Source organism: Lissotriton vulgaris, chromosome 6 (genome assembly GCF_964263255.1).
Source record: "Lissotriton vulgaris chromosome 6, aLisVul1.2, whole genome shotgun sequence".
NCBI classification, from domain to species: domain Eukaryota; kingdom Metazoa; phylum Chordata; class Amphibia; order Caudata; family Salamandridae; genus Lissotriton; species Lissotriton vulgaris.
The window spans coordinates 78,444,352-78,472,191 of record NC_141694.1 but is presented as its reverse complement, the minus strand read 5'-3'; the positions used below and the strand labels follow the sequence as shown (position 1 = coordinate 78,472,191).

Below are 27,840 nucleotides of genomic sequence, written 5' to 3'. Positions count from 1 at the left end.
AATAAATCCCTATGTAACCCTATCACTAGAGTTTGACTACAGGAGAGACCCAGCCCAAACAGACCATGCAGCAATTAGTTTAACCAAACTAGGTAAAAACAACCCTGTGTGTCTTTACGTGTTTCTGTGCCACTTGTGCATGTCGTGCCACTGAATATTTTTAGAATCACCTGATCACAGGTGGTTTACTGTCATATTTTTCTAGGTTTTTAATCAAACTTTACCTTGGGGTGTACAAATAATAAGCTCCCTAAAGCATATAATAATGAACTGAATCAGTTTCTTTTTCCTTTGTTTATTAGTATATAAAGTATGTATTTTCTGCTACTTCTCTTTACTCTTTGTATCTTTAGGTTATTCCTAACTGAAAAATTCATAAGTGAGAGGTAGGTCCTCTCCATATTCATATTCTTTCTCTTCGGGTACTCTGCACTGACTGCTTGCAGTATAGGGACTCACAGATACAGCCCTGATGAATGCCATAGGCAAATAGGTCAACGGAAGGCAGAAACATGTTGGCATGCATATTTACCCATATGCAGAGACGCATATTGGTCATTACACCCATATATGCCTCCTGTAGATACGCCTTTAGTAACTTTTTAATCTACCTGGTATACCACCTGAATGAAGGACACTTTTGTGGTCTATCCTGAAGTGTTTTTAACCAGTCAGCTGGATCATAGTATTATCCAGATAGGATAACTATTATCCAAGAACTCCCTCTGGTAAACCCCTGCCTGAGGTAGAGTCCACCCTGGTAGTACCACCGTACCAGGGTGGGATGGGGTGGCTAATGAAGCATGTCGCATTATGTGAGTGAGCCATCCTCGTCCAACTTTTGGAATTGCCCAAACAATTAGAAGTGAAGAGTAGGTAGCAACAGCTGGGATGTTAACACACCTCTTTCTCATGTTTCGCTAAATAAGCGTACTAAATTAACCACTGGGATGTCACGCCATTTTTGTATTTTAGTAACTAAGGGCAGGCGTGAACCCTCTAATGCCATGTATCTCTCCTTTTGTGTGATATAATTGCTTCTGTTAAGGGCAGTCCTAGTGGACCCCTGGTGCATGAAGCTTTGTCATTGGTGCAGCCAGTGAGCGATGCTCCTTCACCTTCATTAGTCTTAAGGCTGGTCGCCTGGATGGGTCTCTGGCCAGCACAGAATCTATCGATGTGCGTATGTATCTTGCACTGTTTGTCGCATAAGAGCCTGGAATAAGTGAAGAGGAGGAGCCAAAGAGATGGATTGCTAGACTACGGTGTCTGTGGGCTGTTTGATGGAGTTCCAAATATATTGGCCACTTTCCCCTCCAGGACTTTAGACGATGAGATCAATTTAGGTTTCAGTACACTTGAAGATGATTCAAGGGAGTTCAAGGGATGCCATGCAGTCAAGGAAGGTTTGGGGGATCCAGGGGCATTGATAGCCTCCCAGAGTGTCTCAGTGCTTGTCCTTTTCTGTTCTTTTACGTCTGTTGGATTTTTGGCTTGGTCTTGTTGGGAACAGGAGTTTTCTGGTCCATCCATTTTTGGATTTGTGTACCCTAATGGCACTCCTTTTAATGGTTCCCAATATGTTTTTTTATGGTTCCGTTTACGTCAGTCACACCGGTACCATTCTTTGGGAGGAATTGGTCCACTTGTTAGTTTGCTGCCACCTCTCTCTCCTTTCTTGAGGCAGGATCTTGCACTCCTCTATGATGGAGGATAGAGTGTATGAAATCTCATGCAACTTATTCAGAATGGGAGAACAGGGGCACACTTTCATTGGCGTGGCTGGCTGGGCGAGCTTACTCTTCACAGCTTCCTCAATACCAGCCATTCTTTGATCAATCCTGGTTATTACGTTGAGGGTGCTTAGGCTTTCTCTGCGTATCTGGGTTTGTTCATCAACTTTAGTGACTGTGAGGTCAGTGCAATGGCTATTGAATCTAGCGTCATGCTTATGGCTTTCATGAGACTTAAAATAAGTTGGGCAGGTGTTGTCTCATGTTTCTTCGATCGCCCTTCTGTGTTGAGGTTACAATCCGCAAGTAAGTAATCCCCTACATAGCTATTTGCTTGTTGACCCCCTTTAAGCTGCTCTTCTGCATCATCGTTACATTTCATATTATTCAGATTCTCATTGTTTAAGGGAAATTAATCCATCGATGATCAAGAACCTGATAAGGACCCAGGCTCCAGTGTAAGACTCGATTATACGTGCACCCCTCAAGACCCAGGCTATTTGAGACCTAAACTAGTTCATCATCATTAGGGACCAGTTCATTGGGCTACTTGAAACATAGGTCTCAAGTAACCTCAGTTACTTACTTACTCAATCAGTGTCATTAACAGTGTGTGATGGCAGCATCAGGGGTGCGTGGGAGGCAGATTTGGGGCAGCCCATCACAGATACAATATAGTAAGAGTGTTGCAAGGTCACACTCACAATATCAGGCAATCAGACACAAACTGATTCATTACAAGTTCTTACGCAGGACATATAAGATGCCAGTAAAGATGGCAAGAATGGATCCAACCCGCCAAACAAACTGCCGTAAATGTCAGGTCCCAGGGGCGGACTATATACAAATGACTTGGACATGTAGTAAGGTGGCTGGGTACTGGGAGGACATTTTTACAGCACTACAACAAATGACAGGCCTACAAATCAGGCCGTCTCCTATAATGGCCTTGCTTGGATACCTGGCAGACATCCCCAAAATGATGCGCAGGTACATTGGCATAGTGTTACTAATTGCAAAAAGAGAGTTAGCCATTCATTGAGGTTGCGGGAGCACGCCAACACTTGAACTGTGGCTTAAATGTTTAATGTACTGTGACACAAACAGCAAAATATATGCTGAATTACAACCCCCTACATCGAGACCTAGGGATATATAGCAGCCACTGATAGAATATTTTATGAGATAGGGGTAAGCTGAGAATAGCCAAGGAGCACCACAAACGACAATGGTAGAATAAGATTGGATAACGGATACACTGCGTGGGAAAAGGTGGGGACAAGATAGCGATTTAGTGCTATGTGCCCCCAAGCATGTGTGTGCGCAGAGGTGGGAAATGATCTAGGTATATATCCTGTACTGTATACCGTGATTCATGTACGCAGAATGTTACACTATGTTAAAATGAAAAACAAAATGATTTACCTGGCGATATTATGTATGCTGAGAAGATGAGCAATGTTGTACTAATGATTGCACTTCTGTTAAGATTAAAAATAATGAATAACGTTATGAAAAATAAAAAAGGTTGATGTTTGTGAAGGGAATCACCATTTGACGTAACATGGACCCTGGGTATTAGAGTCTTTATCTCTCAGTGAACCTCACCGGGTAGTTCCATTAGTAAACTTGTGTCCTCACACTTAGCAACGGTCAGTACAGCGAAGTAATAGTAATTAGTTCTAGACTAAGGTCCCGATTCAAAAAGGTAAACTGAGACAAATTTCTAACTTTACGGCTTTCAGTGTTCACAAACAGCATTTACGAGTAGCAAAGTTAGACCTTTGTCTCAGTTAAACTTACATTTTGGTCTTAAGTCAAACTGAGACAAAAAGTCCTTAGACTTGCTATAAGGAATACATAGGAGTGACTTATTTATATTTTTCAGAGACGTTTTGATCTGCTAAAATGGTTTATTTTGACAAGTTGAACTGCATTATTTACGCTGATAAAGTCAGGCCAGAAGTCATGTTTGCAATGCCACTCTAGTGGATGGCATATTAGGTGACACAGTTCACTAGGGGTGTGAGAAGTTAGCCTGGCATATGATGTCCACTATTCTAGTGGGCACCTTGCACCAGTCTACTCGACCCTTATTGATGGTGGTTGTAAAGTCAACCTTATAGACAAGCTATCCTAGTGGTAGCATGAACCAGCAGTCTTAGGCTAAGACTGCAGAGAGCATGTGAAGCAAGCTGTTTTACCAATTATAATCCCTCGAATACCAAATGAAAGGACACCACACAAGGTATATATCAAATATATATGTATTTATTCTAAACACAACCCCTCTGCACTCTTTATGAGGTCAGAGGTAAAAGTACATCACAAGTTACTTAATTAGCATACGATAAGTCGCACAAATACAGTTTTGCCTTAGGGGCCTCACAAACCATATACTAAAATAGTGATATAAAAACCACGATAGAAATAGTGAGTAGGGAATCGCTGGGGCTACACTAAACAACCAAAGGTTAGGGAGTAAGAGGCACACGGGAGACGCGTGCAGTGTCTAAACACAGTCGCGAGTTACCATTGACTTATAATGGAGAACGTAAAAGTTACAACGTTACTGTTTAAGGGCACTTCCGGATGGACTACGACAAAACCCCTTTAGACTAGGACACTTCGAGAGTCAAGACCCATGGGAGCACCGCAGTACTCGTGTTACCTCACCCAAGGAAGCCGGGTGCATAGGTGTCTTTTGGTGTCGGGTTTCGTCAATGTTTTCTATGGAGATCGGCAAAGAAGTGCTGCAGGCAACTAGAGGAAAAGTGTCCGGGTGGATCCAAGGGTGGATCGAAGATCTGAAGAAGCTGAAAGCAGAGGGGACAGAGTCTGGGTCACTAGCCAGTGACCAGGAAGGTACCAGAAAGGAACCAGGCGATGTCGCGAAGATCTCAGGTGAAGAAGTGAAGCTTGTCTCTGCAGCCACAAAGACCAGGAGGTGTCGACGACAACCAGTAGCTGGGTTCGAGCTGTCCCACGAAGGATCTAGTTGACTGCGGTGTCGGTATCAGGATTGGACCCAACAAGCCTTGCCAAACACAACCCACGCAGGAAGTGAAGATTGGCTTTGAGTCAGACCAGCAAGGTCTGGGGCGCTTCTCCTTTGCAGGGAAGCTGAAGCACATGGATTCCAAAGTGTTTGATACCTTACACAATATGTTTTGATAAAGTCAAACCAAAGTTAGCATTGACCGCGAGGATTATAATGCACTTAAGAGTATATGGTATGGCTATATCATAGAACAGCTATAAGGAGATGGTTCCGAAAGCTGCAGAGGGGCTCAGCTCATGCTAGGGCACCCTCTCACATAAAACCAAGCACTCTGCCTTCAGGATTGTCGAGGCCTGCCATAGCAGTGACTTATAGGTGCATTTGTGTCTTTATATAAGGTAGATATAGATATACTATATCTAAGTAAGGGGTGATTACACCACCTTACCCAAGCTGAGTGATCAGCCTGTGGTGTCAGTTGGGAGGGCCAGCCAGGGGTGGCATAATACATGCTGCAGCCCCTGGTAGGCATTGGATGCACCTATGCCCTGGGTACCTAGGGTACACTATACAGGGGCTCACAAAGGTGATCCAGTAACCAATCTTGTATGTACCTAAAGTACATGGTATCAATTTAGAGAGAGAACAGCTGGGCTGTGGGTCTGATTAGCAAGCCCACAGCCACACTAAAGTCGAAAAACCAGAGTATCACAGCAAAAAGTGGGGGTGACCATAGGAAGCAGACCCTACTCTCCTACAAGGGGCATTTAACTTCCAGGCCCTGGGTACATCTGGTACCATACACTAGGATATACCAATTTGGAGTATGCCATTTCAACCATTCTCAAATGGAGAGCACAGGTACTTTACTAGTGCTTAGCAGAGGTAAATTGCACAGAGTTCTAGAGACAGCAAAAATACGGTCCAGCAAATGGAGAAGAATCTGTGGTCACCACACAGAAAAGTCCAAATTCATACAATCACTTTCATTGGTGGCAGCCCTCAGAGCTGGAACGCACTCACTGGTGGCAGCCCTGAGAACTTGATGGCATTCCCTGCAACCAGTCCAGCTGGATCACATTACTTGGTGGCAGCCCAGACAGCTGGATTGCATTGGCTGTAGCTGGGTGTCTGTATTTTAAGTATTTTTTGGCATATCCCCAAATACTGCTCTATGGTAAGTATGATGTCTGATGCTAGGAGTGGGGAAGCTGGTAAAAACCTGAGGCTTCGGGTTTACCACAGGCATAAGGGACAAGTGGCTCAGCCACAGCTGGGAGACTGGAAAACATGCATGTCCTTTTTTATGAAAATTGATGCATTGCTGCGTGAAAACAGCGATGCGTCACTTTTCAGTGCGCCCTCCTTGTGACATGATGAATGTGTCATATTTACTGTATGACGCATCATGTCGCAATGAATGACAGCTGCGTCAGTTTTACTGACGTATCTGTTGGCGCAAGAATGACGCAAGGCTGGAGTTGTGTCGGAAGTGTGATGCGACTCCAGCAATGCAGGGGGTACGGCTATGAATATACCACTGCGTCACTCTTACGCCTGCCATTAGGCAGGCGTAAGGTTTTGGCGCATTTGCATCCTGGAAGTGGCGCAGTGATCACTTTAATGAGGCTTACTTGCGTGGGAACGTCCACACCCCGCATACATTATACCTGACACCGGTATAATGTAGCGCAGGGGTGTACAAAGTGACACATCTGCTTAGATGCATCACTTTGTAAATATGGCACAACAGCGGGCATGTTATACGCCGCTGATGCGTCACAAAATGTGATGCAAAAGCAGCGCAAAACTGTCTCAAGGCCTCATAAACAAGGCCTGCAGTATGTGCGAAGAGTTTCTCACAGGGCATCGGGTGCCATGTGATAAAATGCAATCTCCTTGAAAACAAAGTCAGCAATGGGCTCCATTTAAGTAGCACAAGGCAGTAAAGTGCTTTGGTCTACTTTGTATCTGTGGGAAGCTGGGGGTCCGGTTGTAGCAAACCTAGGTAAATATTAGTTTGCACAGCCACAGACATTTTCCCCTGACCCCTCTGGCCCCCAAATTCTTTACCCTACCTATAACCCAACATCTGAGCACATGTAGTTTGGGGAGGAACTGTTAGTTCAACCGGTCCTTTCCCTTCTTGTGCTTAACTATTGTCCTCAAGCTTGGCCTCCATTTTAGGACTGTGCTCCCTCCATTGAGCAGACAAAATGGATGCCACGTAGGGAGCTATCCACTCTGTGGGTCAACATGCGTAGTGGGCGTCACTCTCCTTCACTGGAGCCACTTGATTTAAAGGGTTGAAATGGTACTGGGAACATGTGAGGGCAGTTGAAGAGCTCCCAAGGCAGATGTATGACCCATCTTACCTATGCTCAACATATCAACATACCTTGCAGGAAGGGAAGGTCCTAGATAGCAGTTCCTCATGTGTCCTGTCACTTCAGGTTGGTAGGACACCTGTACTGGTCTCGTGCGCTTTGAGAAGGTGAGTTTCTATTGTTACTATAATTATTTGTATTATAACTATTTTTAGAGTGTGGGATTGTCAAGCTATCCTGGAGCTAAAACTAGAACAGAACAACCATTAAGGCCTTGACCAACGGTCTAGAGTAACCAATACCGGAATCAGGCCCGGCATCAAAGTATTGCTTTGGATGTACTGTAACCCTCACTTAAGACATACCTACTGTAGACCTCTGCATCCCCCAGAACTGCACCAGCCAACACAGCAGTCATCGCCAACTGAAGAGGCATCAAATAATTGACAAGATCTGTCACATACTGCTGGCCAATAGGAGGACTCTAACCTAGACTACCACTGCAGGTTTACAACCGACTACACAATATCACAGCATCTTTACATCTTACAATGGCATTAAGGCATGCAATGACATTAACAAAGTCCATTTCAGCAGATTTTACCACCGCTTCTATCTCCACCCATGCCTGCTCAGAACCAAAAACTCTCAACAAAATCTCAGCTGTTAAACTTAACTCAGAATGGACCACCGAGAGCAGAAACCAGTTAAGTAGAGTAAGATCAAAAGAAATCCCATAAAGCGACCTGCAGAGCTGTTTAAAGCTGCCAGCTCACTGAAACCCATAAGACACAGTCTCTCATGCCTCTTCACCCACCACACTGCTACGCCCCATAACACCAAAACAGGACCTTGGTGGTCATCACACGACATGGAAACACTTCCCACAGACAATCCTAAAACAAAGACAACACATTAAATACAAAAACTACACGCTCCCAACCACACCCCTAGATGGCATCGCTCGTTGCCCATGTAGGCAGGCGCCTCGGTGACCCACACAGAGGTGGTAAGCGCTATATACATACTGCAATACCGTTAAGTAACGCCACCACAAGAGTTGAAGAAGAGAAAACGTTTATTGAACTTGGATCCTCAGGCACCAGCTGACAAGTGAAGGGCAGTGAACAGTCTAAAGTGAGCTTCTCTTCAAGATTCTACTGGAATGGTAAGTACCAATGGGAGGAAAAGGGAAGGGGGGACGGGTGAAAGGAAGGTGGATGGAAGGGGTGAATGAAGGGAGACAGGGACAGGGTAAAGCTCCTAGTTACAACACATACAACATACATTACAATTTATAAACCACAAATATTTGGATAGGACCCACCTTATCCTATCTCTCTCTATCTGGAGGTCAGAGTCGACTCGGGGCTGCATTACTGTGCCTTTATCTCGAGTAAGTTGGGTTTTGTTTACTGAACCGTTGAACGGAAACTCTTAGATGTTACATGATCTGATCTTTGACCCTGGGGCAAGTTGTGCAAGTGCATTCGTTCGACGATCGAGGACGCCTACATCGCAATAGTATATATGTTATTTGCTTAAATGTCACCTACGAGAAAAAGGGGTATGTACAGTATATTTATAGTATATGATGAAAATGAAGAAACTAATAGGAAGCGTTTTAAACACGACAAGAACAGATAAGCGCATTCTTTGCACGAGCGGGTGTATTTACAGAGCTGGCGCTGCTGAGAAAGAAATCTGACCACGTGACCAAGGAGTGGCCCTGCTGACGTCAGTGGACTCTTGCTGTCCTGACTTGACACGATGATTCTCGGTGTGGTCGGCTTTATTTCAGTGAGTGTGGACTGTGAAGCCGAGGTGCCTCCACCCTCGCCCGAAGAAAGCAGCAAACACGGGTGGGAACCATTTACACAGCATAATGCTGGCCAGGACTGTGTTTTGCCAACTCCAACTCAGTGCATTGTGGGTAATAGCAGTCAGGCATGACTCACAGGGAGTTCAGCGCGAGGACACACACATACATGTCCCCTAGATCTGGCTATGGGTGGTAGTCAGGGCGCAAGATTTTTTTTTTATACAGAGCTAACGACTTAAAAGGCCCCTCCGTAACCTTGCACCCAATGAGACCTATCTTTTTTAACTGTTTTAATGTTATTTCCATATTAGTAAGAACATAATTGCACAAACATGGATTTGAACAACAGTAGTTTGAACATGTAAACATGAAGCGTTTCCACAGAATGATTTCAACGTACTAATGGTTACATAATGAACTTGTAAATACACCAATTTCACAATGGTGTCGTCCTATACAAATCATATTGTCTTAGTCCTGTCCAATTGCTTTCACGTGGAAGACCGATACATGTGTCCATTCATCCAGATATATTTTACAACTAACATTACACATGCAGCAAGGCAGGACTATTGGCTTTGTCAATGGTTGTACGTTCCATAATATAAATAGGCAACAACCATGACTTTGATGTGCATAATATTGAAAATGGAAAATGATTTAGTTCTTGTGGGCGAGGTTGTGGCCTAAGCCTAGAGCAGCCGACCTTCGGGCTGAAAAAACAAGTTAGGGTTTGCCGTCCTGTTATTCAAAAAAGTATTAGGTCCTTGAGCAATGTAACTGGGGCTTGTGTAAAGTGCTCCAAGTTTGCACTTTATAAAACTCAAAAACGAGTCTGTTTGACGTTACATCAAAAGCAGTGACTTTTTTTCACCCTGAGAGTAAAAATGGAGCACCCGATTGGGACATGTCTGGGCACCTGCTTTTAAAAAGTGCTGGTGCTGAGTACCGGCAGGACCTGGCCCACTTAAAGCTCTGGCTACTGCCATCAGTCCTCAGCGTTCCACACCGAGCCCTTTAGAGTCCGGCCGCAACTGGATTAACCCCCTTAGAGGTGGGGTGGGTGGTCTCCTCCGCTGCCGTCCTTCCACTCTACCTTGCATACACCCATTTAGTGACTCGCTGCATTTGTGCCACCAAGTGATAGTTTGGCAGCCTGAGGGCCGCAAGGCCTCCATCTGTGACTGGGCACTGGGCACCTTACCACAGATCAAGTCTGCTAGTAAAATCATCTAATCCGTGGAATGTGTTTCTTGTAAAAGGGCGCTGATGTAAATAATCCAAAAGGAGTGCCTTTGATTTGTGAAAGTATGCTTTATTGCAAAGATTCCGCGGAAAGCACAGGAGTGCACCCTTCCTCCCTGAAGATCAGAGTGCATCTGCCTGCAGCTGCATTCTGAACAAGTTAAGGGGGACCTGCCCCATGAGCCATGCATCCAATCATAAACATGTTATTGTCTGTGCACGCCACTTAAGAATGATGCCGTAGAACAAGCATTGTTTGGCATGGGTATGAACATAGAAGAAACATTACATTTCTTTGAAGTATTACTGGTAACGTAGCACATTAATACAACAGCCCGGCTGACGCAACCAGTACCTTTCTAGCCAGTTAATGTGCCGTTCCAATCTATCCCCGAATTTGTTTGGCAGCCAGATAGCCTCCCCAAGGTCAATCTGTTTACATTTTGAAAAAGCAAAATATCATCTGCAGATAAGGCGATATGAAGTTGCGCTCCTCATACTGGGAGGATCTCACCAGTGGTTCCATCGCTAAGGCAAATATTAACAGCTTCCTTGTCGTGTACCTTGTTCCAGCTTCTAGGGGTCTGAGACCCACTGGCCACTGCCCCTCGTTTTAACTCTCGTGGTAGGTCTCAAATAGAGGAGTCGAGTCACCTCCAAAAACCCATTCCCCAGGACCAATGTATCCATAACTTCAAAGAGATAAGTACATTCCAGGCCATCAAACGCTTTTCAGTGTCCTCACCCAAGCCTCGGTATTAGCCTTCGGGCTATCGAACAGAAGGGCGAGCCCCGTGGCCAGTCTGCGCGTCACTTTGCAGGGGGAAGCTGAACTGGACAATTGTGTTTAGAAAGTCAATCAGGTTAACAGATATTTCTGAAACAATAACCATTCTCTCTGTGACCTAATGGAAGCCAGCGCATCAACCAAGGGCGGCACGAAATGCAAACCAAACACACCTGCTACATGACAACATTGAGTATTCGCCCCTCGAGGACCCACAAAACACTTCTCAGAAATGTCACTGCAACGACTACAGATACAAAACAGGGAGCGAGAACTGTGACTCCGATGGCAATATTGTACAAAATACAGAACCTTTGCTCATTGCGAAGTTTCTGCTCTTCGCACAACTCGTTTCCCCTCCGAAAATTTCCAGCTAAAATGTTCTTTGCAAGAACCATTTTTGACGGAGAATGTTTCTGCCATAGTACATTTTGAATGCATTTCTCTTGCCAAAACCTACTTTAAATTTTTTCAAAAGAAAATATTTATTGCATTTTAAACTTTAAAAATTTAAATTCAAGGGGTATAATCAGCAAAGGACCAGTGAGCGGATACTTCTGTTTTTTTAAGGCTTTGACTGCAGCTCAAACTTAAAGGTCAGTTGCTAACCTTGGAACACAGGAATGAGTGTGATGAGGGAGACAGAATCAAACGATGATGCAGCCATTAGAATAATCCGTATGTACCTGGAACAAGTGATGCCCGCTGCAGGTGGCAGAAGTCATGCGGAGCCCTTTACTTAAGGGTTTCTGCAATGCCTTTTTGCTCCATTGATCAAGGCTGAAGGCACATCTTTAGAAGATGGGTGTCTTAACATTGAGGGTGGGAAGGTGGGGGGCAGGACTTCAAATGACAAGAATAATGGTGGGAGGACAGTGGGTTTTGAATTTGTAAGGTGATGCCATTACAGTTATTAGAGCAAACCGAAAGTAAAAGTAGATTGTCTGGCCAAGGTAAGAGAGTGCAAGGCCACCAATGGATTTGAAAAAAATGACAGAGAAATTAAAAGAGGGTCTTGCTGTACTCTGCAAAGTATCAACTGGTGCATGGCCTCTCTGAGTATAGGTTCATCTGGGAAATTGATATGCACAGCCCTGCCAAGTATCACGCATCAGGAGTGACACTAACGCATTTCAGTGTGGTGGTCCACATCACCGCACTGAAATGCAAAGTCACACATTTGTAGCGCCTCCTTGGCTGTGAAGCGCCCAGAACGTTGGCTGCTAACCCACCAATTTTTTATGTGAAAGTGCAGAGTGAAAGCGCTCACTGTATGCTGTTCCAGACAGGCTTGGGGTCTGCCTCAGCTCGAGGGAAGCTGCTACGATTACAATGTAACAGACCTCATTACGATTGGGTACACCGAGCGGCCATGGGCCGAGTGCCCAGTGTGAGAGGCGGTGGGTCCTGCTGCAGTTGCCCGCCCCCCGCAGTAACAGTTGAGTTAGAAGTTTACATCCTCAGCTGGCGGCAAACATTTAGGCTGCTGATTGAACCACAAACTGATGGCCAGAGTGATTTGTAGCTGCCCAGAACACTTTCCTTACTGTGCAGCTATGTACTGAGCCACAGCCACGACCCTCAAGCATGCCTGGCGGCTGGCGTTGCTCAATGCTGCTGGTGGGTTCCGAGTGAGTTGGGTTGCCGGAGGCCGGCCAGCCCTGCCTCTCGCCGGCGCTCGACGCAGGAAGTGCCCAGCGTAGCCCAGGTATCATGATTTTAGAGTTTTACGGTCATTATGTGGTAGCACGCAGAGCCCGTGTGGCACAATACATTCCTCTTTAATTCCGCACCTGTTTCACAGCTGATAATTATAGGCACACCATGTGCCACCTGCTTGCTCACTGAGAATTCAGTTTCTGTTGTGGCCATGCTGCACTGCCTGTGTTTTGCTGGTGTGTTTTTTTCTCCAAATTGTGATGATTTGGAGCTGGCTGTAGGGAAAAGGCAGCCGGCGCTGCTGTGACCCTCAGAGTTGAGGACACATGACCAGCCGCCCAGAAGAATCATGAATGGCCGAGCATTTCCATTCATGCCACCCCGGCCGGTTGGTGGTTCTAGTCCAAGCTGAAACGTTGAGGAAAGTCGCGCCGGCCTCACCAAATTGCTCCGCTCGTCTCACCTTGCTGCTAAGAAGTTAGTGCCTCGCGAGTGTCAACGACTTTTAGTTTCAGTTGCTGCTTGTTAATGAATGCATTCATTTGTGCCTGTCACTAAAGTTTAGCAGAGGTGAGCGAGTGGCTGCTGGCGGCACTGTGCCTGCAGCTTGTGTGATCTGGTGCAGTTACGGCCGGGTCTCTGGGTCTGGCTGACTACCTGAGCTGTGCAGCCGTGAGCTGTAAAACAGGAAATAACTTTGGAGTTTTTGAAATACAGCCAGCCTGAGGTCCCCTGGCTGTGACCTATAAGGTAACTTAGTGACGGCGTGGATCAGTCTGTCTTAACCTCGTTGACACTGACTCTCTGATGCTTAATGTCCAGTGCCTTATGCAGCGCTGGGGGGCTCGAGTAAATCTGCTGACTTAGTCTGACTCTAATTAGACAGCAGCTGATGATGAGATCAGACCGTGTTCATAGTTGCAAGGTTTCAGATTGCTGTGAGACATTCTCATAATTTAAGTGCAGTTGGGGCCTTTAACATTGTCTTGGAGTGGAGACTCGATTGTCAGAGACCAGCCTGGAGTTCAAAGTGCTGTAATGCTTTATCATGCCATTATGTTTATGTTAATGAAATTTGTAAAAGCGTGCGAATACCGGAGGTGTCTTGGCGCTAGGGACAACAGTAAGCAGGCTCAGCGCCTAGTCCTGAAACATTATTATTGATTGCCAATGCCAGGGTAGGAGCCAGGGGTCCCAGTTGGCGCAGGCTAGCTTAAAGGAAGGATGGTCCGATGTACCGTCTTGAATGATCAGATTAATTAGATCATATTCAGACCAGCTGCAGTGCCAGCCTGCCCTCTTTAACTTACAACAGCAGTCTGTCTCCAGGCAGTGCTCTACCATTTCTGGTGCTTTTCAGCAGTTTTAAGTTCTTCTTAGAGTTTCTTGTTGCTCAAATGGATGGAATTTCTGCTATTTATATGTTACATTCTTCGTCATTGCTTGATTTTGCTTGCTAGAAAGTGTCACTCATAGTCGTTGAAATGTCACTCATGATTACACTGAAATTATGAAAATATCACTCACAGCAATCTGAAACCTTTGCAGCTGTGCGAGGTCCATAGCATTGTTACATAGTCCTTCATTCCGTACAGGAGGCTCTTCGAAAGTGATGAGTTTTTCCGTTTGAACTTCTTGAATTGTAGCGAGAGGAGGGAGTCTGCTACTTTAGAGTCCATGTGGCCTACTGCTTAGGATCGGCCACATAGTGTGGTTTGAATAAGTCTATTGGGACAAGTCTTTTCTCCTTTTTTGTGGCAAGAGGCAGTAGAAGTACAGTTCTTGTTCCTTCAATGGCTAGAACCGTTAATGCCCAAATTCTTTCTTGTCTATTTTCTCTCTGACCAGATCCCCAACTTTAGGGATCCAGACAGGCCTTCCTGTGACTGATTTGACGTCTCTAGTGGTGGTCTGTTTCAGGTGGACGTTACTTTGTTGTGTCCTGGATTCATTTAGATCCTGTAAAACAGCCAAACGATCATGGATATCAAATGGGTTATCATCCGCCACTGCACGATCACAATCAAGATCAAGTACCCACATTCTTGTCAAAGTAGGACCTCATATGGAGTGACCCCCCAGAGAACTTCTTGGCATGTTATTGAGAGCCCGTGGGACTCCATAGAGATCTTTTACCCAACTTTCACCCGTACCTAATACTCAAGCTCTTAAAGATTGCTTTGAGTCTCAGTGTTTTCTCTCCACTACCGAATTTCCCTCTGGATGGTACGGAGATGAGTACCGCAATGCTACACCCAAACTTCCCATGGCTTCCTTGTAAGCCCTAGAGCTAAACACAGGGCCTTGGTCAGAATGTAATGTGCCAATTGCGTATGTCCCTATAAAGACTCGCAAATCTTTTATAACAGTTCAAGCGGCAGGCGAGTGTTGGGGCCACACCCATAGGAACCTCAAGCAGGAATACTCGGCTACCATTAGTTTGTAAATGGCCGCAGTGTTTTAGAAAGAAGCAACTGAATAGACAGAATGATGCTGTCTAACAATGGGATCTGCGCTGGACGTGCTACGGTGGACCCTCTGTTCTGTTGAGAGATTTTGCACTTTAAGACTCAGTCTTTGGTCTGCTTTGTTAACCTTGGCCACCAAAAGCGTTGTTTCAATAAAGAAACAGTCACTGTAACTCCTGCATGTGCAGAACCTATCCCTTTGTGTGCTGCTAGAATTAAACCTAACCTACAATTCATGTTTGGAATTACTATATCCCCTACTCCAGGAATCTGAGCAAATGGAATGTTATTGGTATCTAATTTGTAGGAGTACTTCAGTGGAAATCCTTTTGGTACTACTCTGTTGTTTTTGCATGAAGCTATAACAGCTACCATAATCTCATCGTCTATTATCGTTTTAGAATGAGTGATTGCAGCTACCGAAGCCGTGCATACAGCCCCTTTGCAGCTTCATCAGCCAATTGATTCCCTTCAACAGGAATGCCATCACGCTGTTGACTCAGTGTATGTATCATGTGAGCCCTTGGTAGTTCCAATTTAAACTTCACTACCTGTTTCCATAGCATTTTGTGCTTAATTGTGCCACCTTTTGCGTCTTTGAACCTGTTTTGAACCCAGTATTGCAAGTATTCATTGTAAGACTGTACACAGTAAAACGAATCGCACACAATTAGTGTGGGGAATTCTCGATCCGTATATACAAGTGCCAGTATCAGAGCTTTTAACTCTGCCAACTGAGCCATGCAGTCTCCTAGAGATTGCGTTTTGGTGCAACTTGGATGAAACTTTCCACCCCGTATGCGACCTTTAACGATTGCACACTCTGCGCTTTATTGTTGCTTACTTCCTATGGCCAGTTGAGCAGATCCGTCAGTGTAAATAATATATTCATACTGATCTAGAGGCATTATTACATTTGGTAGAGGATATTCTTGTTCGTATTTCAGGAATGCTTGTCTCTTTAAATTTGGGTCGTACCTGTATTCTACATCTGTTGCAGTGAGAGAATTAGCCCATTGTATCCATCTCGGATGTAAGGCCTTAGCGTTAGGGACGCTTGCCTTTGTCACAGCCTCTAAGGCTGGAACTAGAGTCATGATGATTATATGTTTCCCCTGAGCCAGTGCTCTTTCTCTTACTACAGCAGTCTGTACCGCTGTCAGAATCTTTTCTGTAGATGCAAAGCGCATCTCAACATTTGTTTACAAATGTGACATGTATGCAATTGGTACTGTTTCAACTTCATTATATGTTAGATAAGTGTCCCCAAATTGACCCGCAATCATAAGGAGCACCAGGTTGCGAATTTCTACACGTGTCTGTAAATGTTTGGAAGCTATCATGTCAGCTTGTAAGGAACGGAGTGTAACTTTATGTTGCTGTGTCCAGTTTCTCACTGAGAAATCAGGTTTTATTAAGTCGAAGAAAGGTTTAACTCTTTCTGCGTAGTCCAAAATGTATGTTCTACCAAAATGTAGGAATCCCAGTATTGATTGTAGAATGTATGACGTTACAACACATACATTTACAATGCATGCCTTTACAACACAGTTTTTACATTGCAACATCAATAAAAACGGATACATTTACATCGCATACCACTACAACAAATTTTTTAAACCTACATCTACATTACATTGCATTATACCTTTACAATGCTTACCATTACATTGCATTTTAGGTAAGTGTTGGATAATGTAGGGGTAACAATTACTATTCTAACTCCAGGGGGTGGAACATTAGGGTGAGTGTTGGATAGTGTAGGGGTAAAAATTACTATTCTAACTCCAGGGGGTGCAACAGTAGAGTAAGTGTTGGATAGTGTAGGGGTAATATGCGTTGTTTGGTATGCATTGCAATGACATGTGATGTAATGCCTGAGTTGTAGTGACATGTGTTGTAGTGTCATGCATTGTAGTGACATGCAATGTAATGGATGCGTTGCAGTGATGCGTTGTAAAGGATGTTGCAATGTAATGACTGCGTTGTAAATATAGTGCGATGTAATAACTGCGATGTAAAGTTTTTTTCCCTTGGTTGTAGATTTTTTATGATTTTGGAGGTTGGAGCAGGGGACATTTTTCTAAAAAATTGACTGCCAGGCGTTTTTCTTTATTTGAAAGCTCTTATACTAAAAACATGACACTGAGGTGGGCAATTTTTGATTTTTTAAAGTTGAATTTGTAGACCTCAGATGCAAATCCCAAAATGTATGGTATTCACTCTGTTCTAGTGCTCCTCCAGGTCATTGTCCGTCAGATAAATATCATCCACGTAGGACAATGCCTTTTCATCTAATTTTTGAAGTAACTCAGTTACTCTGGCCGAAAACAACCCCGAGCTGTTCTTATATCCTTGGGGGAGTCACCGTAATTGTTGTTTTTTATTTTTTCTGCAGAATGGTATTCATATCAGTGAAAGGTTGTGATGTTACCTACGCCTATATAAAGTACCTATATGGAATATAACAAGATACCTTCCTATGGAATGACTGACCTATTCACCTCAGATTGGAACAGGATCACTGCAAATTCAGGAAATCCCTTGCTCTTCTTCCAAGCATTCAGATAAAGTAATCGTCTAAAAACAATGTATAGAAACTAAGTTTACTGGTCAGACGCAAAAGACTGCTTCCCCCACTCCTGAGACCGATTAAGTACACCCAAGTCTTTATCATCTTTACTTTTGATATGCACTCTGAGGCCTAAAGTAGGCAGTGTGCAGTGTGCTAAAAATCATCTAAACATCAACATAAACATAAGCTGGAGAAGGGCTATTCACAGGCAGAAAAAGAATCCCTTGCTGTGGTGTGAGCCCAACAATTACTTCCTTACTTGTAGAATACCTGAGATGTGTCATTCGACTGTCACATTACTGTGCCCTAAAGCATCAAGATCTGATATACGCATCCAGACCAGACCTCACTATGTATGCGGTGAAGACTCTGATTGAGTCACTGAAAATGAAAGATGTACGGCATTCAAAAATGGAAAGGATGAACTGGCTTATCATCCAAACGGATGGCTGTTACAGAGCACACAACTGGTCATCCTCCAATCACTGCACTCAAGTCATAGATCTGTCAGGTCTCACACCCTAAGGACGCTCTATAGTCCCTAGAGTCCCTAGGAGTTTCCCAAACGTTTTCAAGGCAAGTTCTATACCACCTAAGTGTGTCAAGTACTCCTAGCGTTTCTTTATTAATATCTCATCACCTTGGCACTGGCACTTATTTAGTACACAAAATACAGTGCTTATCTTGGTCCCCCGGCACTGTCACGCATTTGCTACATTACATAAAGTCATTCGCGCTACTCCTGCAGGATTTGCCAAAATCTTGCAAGATTGCTGCAAATCTCATGGGCCATTTTGGGAGCAGTCAGTATTTAGACTGCACCCAAGCCTTCCTCACCTGCTTTGCCTCGAGACTCCACCCAAAGAAAGATCTCTGCTCCAGTACTACTTACCAGAGCTTTAAGATCAACACATCCTCCTAGCTTCCTTTTCTCAGACATCTCATACATGCCTTCCCATGTTTGGTCCTCAGCCAACGACACAGCACATACAAAGAAGAAAAGAGAACAGTGAGTAAAGGCAGTGATTTAAGCAGTGGACGGTGCTCACAAACAAAGTAAACATTTCTGCTTACACATAGCTATGCAACCAAGAGACTAAGGAAGTGAAATTGACTTGGATTAAATATCTAGTCAGGTCTTCTTTGGCAGATCTTTCCAAGACTTCACAAATACAAGTGGAAGCTATAAGTGCAAGGCACCAAAAGAGAGACTGACATTGTGCTAAGTTGAATCCAGTTGCTGAATGTTTGCAATGTAACATGATTTACAGCGGTGTCAGATAGAGTTGTTTCTATGTTAGTTGATGTAACCACAGTAACAAATTACTTGTCATTCCTGGAACTTCAAATCAGAAGTCTCACACAGATCCAAAGAGAATATCTGGAGTCTATTTAATTAACACAGAAGGCCCACTCTTCCCACAGAGAGTACTCAAAGAAGAGATCTAAACCTCATTACTACGGACGTCTTCCACAGGACTGAGAAAATTGATTCCAAGCAGGGTATTGGCGGCCCGTGCAGGTAAGAGCGGTGGGACGGAGTTGAGGGGGGAAGAACACAAGGGAAAATGTAATTAGTAAACAATTTTCCCTAATGGTCATCTGCGAATCCAGCTCCCAGCTGGCCCCACTGCCCCACCGTTCTTACCTGCATGGGCCCTGGCTGGGTATTGGTGTAATTTAGAGAAGTCTGCAGGAGGGTGAAAACAAGAAGCAAGCATCGAACCCTTATGGTAATTATGTCCTCTTAATTTACAAGCTTTAACAATAACTTTTGATTACCATAAGATGACGTCTGGACCAAGACCCTCTTCCCTAGTACCTACCAATCCCCCTCTTTGATACAAGCACCTATGAGTCAGAAAGGAAGGGCATTGGGAGGTGGGTCAATATTGTCTCTGCAAGTAATGGTGCGGCTCACAAGGTAAGAACCGCATTGTTTAAATCTGACAGTATCGTGCATATGAAGCATTTTAGAGAGTGGTAGCCACAAAGCAACTCCTAAGTCAGAAGGTTTGGTTTGCATATCTAAATCAATGTGTTGAAAAGAAGGTGAAGGTGAAGGTGTTGAAAAGAAGCTATGCCCGCTTGTTGCTGATAAATGATGAATCTCCAGAACCTTTACAGATGTCTAAGATCCTGGTGCAAGTATGGACGAGAAATTACCGTCAACTTATTTGGTCTTTTACCCACTGGTCAGCATCTGAATGTTACAGGTTTCCTGAAGTAATGTCAGTACCCAGCACTTCCTCAGTTGTCTTCATCTGCCACAAATTCAAACAAATACCTAAACTCCACCACAGGAGAATCATGGAGAATCATGGATGCCTGTGGAATATGTCCCTCTGGGACTCCTACCCTGTGCTAGTTTGGAGTAAATGAGGCCCCTGCAGAAAAGTGGATGGGAAGAGATACAGTGGCCAGTTGTTCGCAGTAGCACTAGACAAGGGTTGCTCACCTAAGGAAGCAGTAAGGCACTACTTACTTCAGATATTGGAGAGGATGTGAACTGTGTACACACAACAACTCTTGCCACTAACCTTAATTCTATTTTAACTTTCTTAACTGCCTGCCCTGTGTTACAACATATATATATTCTATTCAACAATAAGAGACAATTGTGAATACAATAAATAATCCAGCCTTGAAATAATCATTCCTGTTGCCCGCGTGGCTCCTGGTCGATAGGGTGATTCTAGGTCATTGCAGCAGCAAGGCTGCGATGTGTCTTTAAACATTCTCAATTTACTAATCAGTTGTCTGATGCTTATGTATTACATTATAAAACATGCAAAGCAAATATTGACAGTATTAAGGTTTCTGGCGTTCTTTTCAAACTGAAAGAAGGCGGTGTGGCTGGGTGCTAAGTACACTTGCTGCATCTTACTGAGCTCCATTGCTGCCTCTGGCATGCAGCTTCTAGGCACTGCCTGCAGAGATGCATGGATGTCATTTAGGGGCTATCGGGGTCACATTTGCGACCCTTGGTATGCCCCTTGCGACCCCTATGCTAAGAGAACGCAAAGGCACTGCCAGAAAAATGATGTTTAACCTGCAGCTAACTCTAGCAAGTGACCGCCAGAAACTCATTCAGCTGTGAACCGGAACTGCAGGTCAACCAAATGTTTCCTTTTGTTCCCTGGGTCACATGGCTGAGCTGCTTTTGCAGCCTGCATCTCCAGCAAGAACCCTGCACGGCGCCTTTCAAATGAAAAGAAAAAACGAAACTTGCAGCATCATTTGAGGTTGCTGGTCGAGAGAACCCAGTCAAAAGCCATCTTGTTGTTTCCGGCATGTCAGGGAGAGGGAAAATAAAACAGAGAGGACAGAAAAAGAAAAGTTAGGAGAGGATAATGGAGGAGCAGCAGAGAGAGCAGAAAGAGGAAGAAGAAATTGCAGATGGGTGAGGCACAGAGGAAAAGGGTTTGTATGGGAGTGTGGGGGAGATGGCTATAGAGAGAAAGAAAAATGAAGAAAGAGCAGAGAAAGATGGAAAGTTGAAGCAAAATACATTGGAAAGATAGAGACAGACAGGTGTGAGAGCAGGGCCCTACTGGGACACAAACCAGCCCAGGCAATCCTGGGATGGGGAGGCGCTGCTAGCGAGACGCAGCACAGCTTTCGCTTTAGCACGGCTGCCGCTTTTGCTACTGGGGGTCGATATTGCAGCACTGCTACAAAACCGGCCCTCAATAACCATACCAGCCCCCACCCTTCCGGCCCACTGGGAAAACACCTGGTGCCTGCTGTGGCCAGTCCGGCCCTGTGTGAGAGGAAGAGACAAGAGACAAGAGAAGTTTAAGACAGGCAAAAAAGGGAGATAACAGACAGATGGAAGACAAAGATTTGACAGGCACAAAAGAGAAATAGAGGGGAGACAGGTGTGTCAGGGAGAGAGGATATGGCCTAACAGCTAGGCGGTTGACCTTGAAGCTGGGGAACCGGGTTCGAGTCTTGGCAGGGATGCTCAACATCCTGTGATTCTGGGCAAATCACTTAATCTCCCCGTGCCTAACAAAAAACAAAACAAAAAGAATGTGTCCGTCTGTAATGCAACTGGTGCTCATGTAACGCGCTCTGATACCTTCGTGTCTAGTTCGTGCTATATAAAACTCCCAAAAAAAAACAGGTGTGAGAAAGGGGTGAAAAAGAGAAAGATGAGAAAAGAAACAGCAAAGAGGGGCGACAGGTGAAAAAGAGGCATCTAAGAGATAGGTGAGAGACAGAGTTGGAGAGTAGGAGACAGGTGTAAACGCATGGTGCGAGAGAGCTCAGAGAGAAACAGAAAGAAGGAGCGCGTGCAGGTGAGAGAGAGAGAGGGGGGTAATGAACAAACAGGGGAAGACACAACTGAGAGGTGAGGGAAAGCACATGTGAGAAATAAATAATAAAGAGCCTGTTGAGAGGGGGAAGCGGGAGACAATGTAGCAAAAAGTGAAACAGGTAAGAGACAGCTGAGAAAAAGGGTGGGTACAGAAAAAAGTGAAAGATAGATGAGAGAGGTAAGAAAGAGAGGAGTGAGAGAGTGAGACAGAGGTCTGAGACAGGAGAAGTAATAAGGAGTCAGGTGGGAAAGACTGTTCAGAGAGAAAGTGGGATAATATTTAAGAGCAAAAAGAGAAACTGATGCGAGGCCTTAAAGAGGGAGAGCGAGTGAGGTATTGATAAAGAGACAGCAACTGAGATGAAAATAGCTTAGAGAGGTAGGGAGGATTAATAGGTGTTATGTAGGTGACAGACACAGCTGCAAGAGAGGAGAGCCAGGAGAGAGCAGAGACAAAAAAGGAGTGCATTGAGAGTTGAGAAGCGAAGACAAGTGAGTGCATTGACAAAGACGAAGATAGATCAGGAAATAATAGCTGGATGAGAAAGTGAGACCGATGAGAAGAAACCTCAGTGACTGGGGAGAAGGAAACAGTAGAGACAAAGGTGAGAAAAAGGAAAGGAGTGGTGATAGAAAGATGAAAGAGATATCTGAAAGAGAGCCAGAGAATGTCAAAGACAAGTTTGACAATGAGAGATGTTAGAAATAGACGAGTAGGAGAAAATAGGGCAGGTGGCAGATAGAGAGCTGATATACAGACAGGCAAATGTGTGGCAGACAGGTAAGTATGAGATGGCTGAGGAAGTGAGACAGGTTAGAGACGTGAGAAAGAGATAATAAAGAGATAAAGAAGTAAGAAAAGGTTCCCTGAGCTAGAGGGGGGACAGGGGAGATAGAGAGGTGGTAAAGGCACAGCAATAATTAGGATAAGAAGGAGGCAGCTGAGGGAAAGAGGAGTAGTAAACACAATAGATATACCTTTGAGAAAGAGCCCCTTGTCATGGATGAGAAATATGAGGAATAGAGAAAAATGATAAAGAGTCGGCTTAGCAAGAAAGACATTGAGAGAAGGCGGGGATGCAATACCAGCTGGTATTGAAAATGGAGATAAGAAAGATGACAAGTTAGATAAGAAGGCAGGCGGTAAGCGGAAAATGTCAGGAGAGAGGAAGGGGGTGGGAGAGCAAAATGAGTATTGAAAATGGAGATAAGACAGATGACCAGTTAGACAAGAAGGCAGGCGATAAGAGAAAAATGTCAGGCGAGAGGAAAGAGGGTGGGAGAGCAAAGTCAGATGAGAAAAACCACAAAGGGGCAAAAAAACAAACAAGAAAATGTATTGGATAGGTTAGGAGAGAGAGAGACACACCAGATGGTTGACAAGGGAGGAAAGAGAGATTTGACAAAAGAGATGAGAGGTGAGATCTAGAACCACAAAACTTGGCAAAAAGGTTTGCTTCTAACCTGGCACAGTAGTACAGTTGTATCTTTCTCTATAATGAGAGTATAGGCATGTATTCCGAACACCTTGACGAAACCAAATGCAGGGTCTCAGTCTATGTCAATGTGCACTATTTTAGGGGTGTCTAGAGCTACCATAACCATCAACTAGATTCCTAAAAAACAACCCAATAAGCACACATGCCAACATTTCCAAACAGGAAAAAGGTAAATAATGAAACACATTGGGGAAATGTATTTCATCAATGGCTAACTATGAAACAGAGGCAATAATAGGCAGGAGACCGGTACAAAAATGCTTTCTTTGGCTTTACAAATGGGGCGTCTTCCACTTAAATCGGGTCTGCTGGCATGTGTGAATCAGGCACTGGTGTGAACTGAGTCTGTATCTGCACTGGAGAGAGTGCAGCAGTAAAGAAGGAAGAGTTTTTTCAAGCTGCAGCTCCACGTTTCACTGCCTTGGGTGGGGCACCTGGGACTCCCATTGACCTTCCCTATCCCCTCGGGAGTGCACTAGTTACATGAGCCTTCCTACCTGGCACAATTTGATGCAAGCTAAAGGGCAAAGGTTTTCTCTCATCTGAATGCGGAACGCACCAATGAAAGGAGGGATTGCCCTCTTGGCATTGGACAAGAGTGGAATGTGACTTAAGCAAGGGGCTCTTCTTGCACCTGCAGCCCCTTCTACTTAACCCCTTAAGTGCTGATGATGGAACCGCTCCGTCATCAGCTACGGGTGAGCTGTGCTGATGACGGGTGAGCTGTGCGCTGACGTTCTATTGAGCGGGGCGGGCCATGACGGAACCACTCTGTCACAAGCACAGGTCAACCGACGCTGGTGACGGAGCGGTTCCGTCACCAGCATGCGGCCGCCGTGCGGCCGCCCCGCCCCCTTAGCACTGAGGCGGAATAGCCGCCGCAGTGAAGGGGTAATCATAGGTGTCTGGTTGAACGGAATGTTATAGGAGATTGCTAGGTGAATATTCTGTGATAAAACAACTGATTATCCTTTGACAGTTTGACAAAATATGTTGTTTGGGTAGTAACGTTTTCTTAAAGTTTTTGAAAATATCATACAATAAAAGAGTCTAGGTTTGGATGATGCATGCGGGTGTGCACCCCGCGTTTCTGCATGTCTGTAAAGGATCAGTTTGGTTTGAAGCTTGACTCTGTCTATTGCTAGGAATTCCTTGCATTCAAGGAATGGTCATGCCTCTTCTGAGATGCTAACTGCACTCGCTTTTGGGGAATTCATATGTATTTCTTTATGTGTTTTGCCCTCTAGTAACCATCTTAACTTGGGATTTCTCAAGGCTTTAATGGACCATTTGTAGCCATGTTTAAACTGACGTAGATTGCAAGTACCTCTGCTGTAGATTCAATAAGTCCAAGCAAAGTGCTAGTCATGTGGTATGTGTTACAAAATGTGTTTACATTTGCATGGACCACCTGTTGTAGCTGCGGAGGTGATATCTGTGCCTCTGGCTTAGCTGGGTAGAATCCTAGTTCAACTACAGTTGGCAACTAAAATAAAGATGTATCTGCTTTTGTAATTTTGTTTCTTTTTATCAGCCTACCGATTATTGTTTGGTTCGTAAACGAAGTGAAGTCATTTCTAATTATGTTGTCAGAGTAAAATGTCATTGGACATCACTTCCTAGGATGTTAGTAGGTAAAGGTTCATATGATGTCACTTCCTGTGATGTAATTGGGGGTCAAAGGACAATTGATGTCACTTTTGCTACCCCTAGGATTTTGGTGAATCAACGTCCAGAGATGTATGTGTTATAGGTCAGAGGAAGGGAAGGGAGGAACCCCTGGTGAGTTTCATGAGATTCGCTGACTTTGGAAACTGTAAGATGTTGTAGAGCAGTGCTCGAGGCTCTCAGAGAGAATGGCAAAAAAAGAGGCCAGAGCATGCTCAGGGTCATGGTTCGATTGCACGGTGTGGACCGCTTGGAACTCCCTCCATGCCAACAGACTACTATATACTTCTTTTCACAGAGAAGCTTCCTACTGCAGGTGATCACTGGCTGAACCCACTCTGGCACTAACGACTGGGCATGGGGCTGTGGAGCAGAGGCTGTCGCAAGGAGGAGTGTTGAATTCGATCAGACCCCAAAGAAGCTATATCAATTTGGAGCAGGGGAAGCAGGGGTCACAGGCACTCAGTTACTTATTTTCAATTTAACACTTAATTTGATATTTAGTTTTTCTTATTAAAAGTTGTTAAAGCTCCTTAATGTTATCTTAAGTAGTTCATAATAAGCACAGTCTTATTGATGGTTTCAAATATAATCATTTTTGTCAGGCCTGCAACACATATTTCATGATTCACAATAACTGTCACAAGCAGACTTATTGTCCAGCAGTTCAGTAGCAAACAGTATGTTCTCTTGATTTCTTTGCAGCGTTTTTGTGCATGTTTGAGCATGTTTGAGTGCGCTGAAGGACTTTTCTGCTTTTTCACTAGATTGGTTAGTCGGTTGTCCATTGTTCCACTACAGTGAAGGCTTCCCTATTTGTGAATCAGGATCAACAGGAGCGTGTGGTGTATTTATGCTGCTTTTTCAGAGTGGTTTTAGGGTTTATATTGTTATGATTGATGGAAGTACTGTTGGTTTGTGCCGTGTTGTGCACATGAAGGTCTATCATGTGCTGTCTGAGTATTACCATTTCAAGGTGTAAGTGGAACACTGGTTTGTGATGATGTTATTGAGTGAAGAGCTGGATGTCCAATGAGAATAATAATAGTGTGTTGAGTGCTTGTGCCAAGTATTGTCCATATATGTGGCTAATCTGGGGTTTGAGCCATAGCTGCATCCAGACAATAACCATTCCCTAATCCAGAGTTGCCCTAGGTGTATGAGAAATTAAGCAGAACCCCCAGAATGGTGGGGATCTATTCTGTATGAGATTAGCAAGATAAGCACGGCAGGCGGACACAGTTTAGGAATTATCAGCACCTGGCTACAATAGATGAAGTAAGGTGTATGAAGAAAGCATGATTTAGAAATGACATTACCTTCTCTGAGTACTAATGCTGTCAGACGGATTTTCTGTTCACCAAGATTTGCTGAAAGCCAGGAGATCATGTGGGAGTAAAGAACCCGGGGAGCCATTGCAGATCTTCTAGTCACATATAGATAAAACTACAGCAATCTTGCTCGTCTCGGTACATTGATAAACTTTGAACAAGTTAATATCGGAACTTATGCTGTCCCTCACTGCTCCGCTCCGCACCCTGGAATTGGTAACCTTGAGCCAAGGAAGCCAGACATGCAGGACGAGACTGGGCAAGGTTACCAGAGACCGGATACCGCCCTCCTCCCCGCAACAGACGACATCCGCACCCTACTGGACAAAGGAGAAACAGCAGCCCTCATCCTCCTCGACCTCTCAGCAGTGTTCGACACAGTCTCTCACTGCACCCTAATAAGCAGACTCCACGGCGCAGGGATCCAAGACAAGGCCCTCGACTGGATCCGCTCCTTCCTCCCCCTCCTTTCCTCTCGGACCCTACACCTACCACCTGGGGAGTCCCCCAGGAGTCCTCCCTCAGCCCTACACTCTTCAACGTCTACATGGCTCCACGCGCCCCCATGGGCAGAACCTACGGACTCAACATTGTGTCATATGCAGACAACACCCAACTCATCCTCTCCCTATCTAACAAACCTACATCGCCAAATGGATGAAAAACAGCTGCCTACAACTAAACACCAACAAATCCGAAGTCCTCATCATGGGCCCAAACCCCGATGCCTGGAACGATACTTGATGGCCCCACTCTCAAAAGCCCCGAATGAGCACGCACACAATCTGGGAATCATCCTGGACTCAGAACTCAAAATGGACTGCCAGATCAACTCCATCTAGTCCTCCTGCTTCCTCATCCTCCACCTTCTACGTAAGACCTTCAATTGGATCCCCCTCGAACACAGAAAGACTGTCACTCACGCCCTGGTCAGCAGCAGACTCGACTACGGCAACAAACTCCATGCCGGAATAAACAAAAACCTCACCCGAAAGCTACAGAACATCCAAAACGCTGCCTTAAGACTGGCCCTCAACCTGCCAAGACACTGCCACATCTCCCAGCACCTGCGCACACTCCACTGGCTCCCCGTCGAAGCGAAAGTCACCTTCAAGATGCTCACCCACGCTCACAAGGCCCTCCACGACATCGAACCAGCATACCTGAGCAGCCGACTCAAATTCCACGCACCCCAAAGGACCCTACAATCAGCCCAGCTCTCCTACGTTGTGGTCCCCCGCACCAGAAAGACCAGATCGGGAGGCCGCTCCTTCTCCTTCCTCGCGGCCAAAGCATGGAACGCCCTTCCGCTCCACCTCAGACAGACAACATCGCTCCCCATATTCGCAAGAAACCTCAAAACCTGGCTCTTCGACAGACCACCTCCTTGATGGAATGGAA

At 44.8% G+C, this 27,840-nt stretch overlaps 1 long non-coding RNA gene across 1 annotated transcript in view; it reads right to left on the bottom strand.

The window, feature by feature from the left end:
* The window catches only part of LOC147706823 (uncharacterized), a 55,429-nt gene extending 46,954 nt beyond the window's left edge, over nucleotides 1-8,475 (bottom strand). Inside the window, exon 1 of the long non-coding RNA XR_015296593.1 lies at nucleotides 8,389-8,475. This is a non-coding gene — a long non-coding RNA (uncharacterized LOC147706823). The remainder of the gene's footprint in view (nucleotides 1-8,388) is intronic.
* Between the last annotated feature and the right edge of the window lie 19,365 nt (nucleotides 8,476-27,840).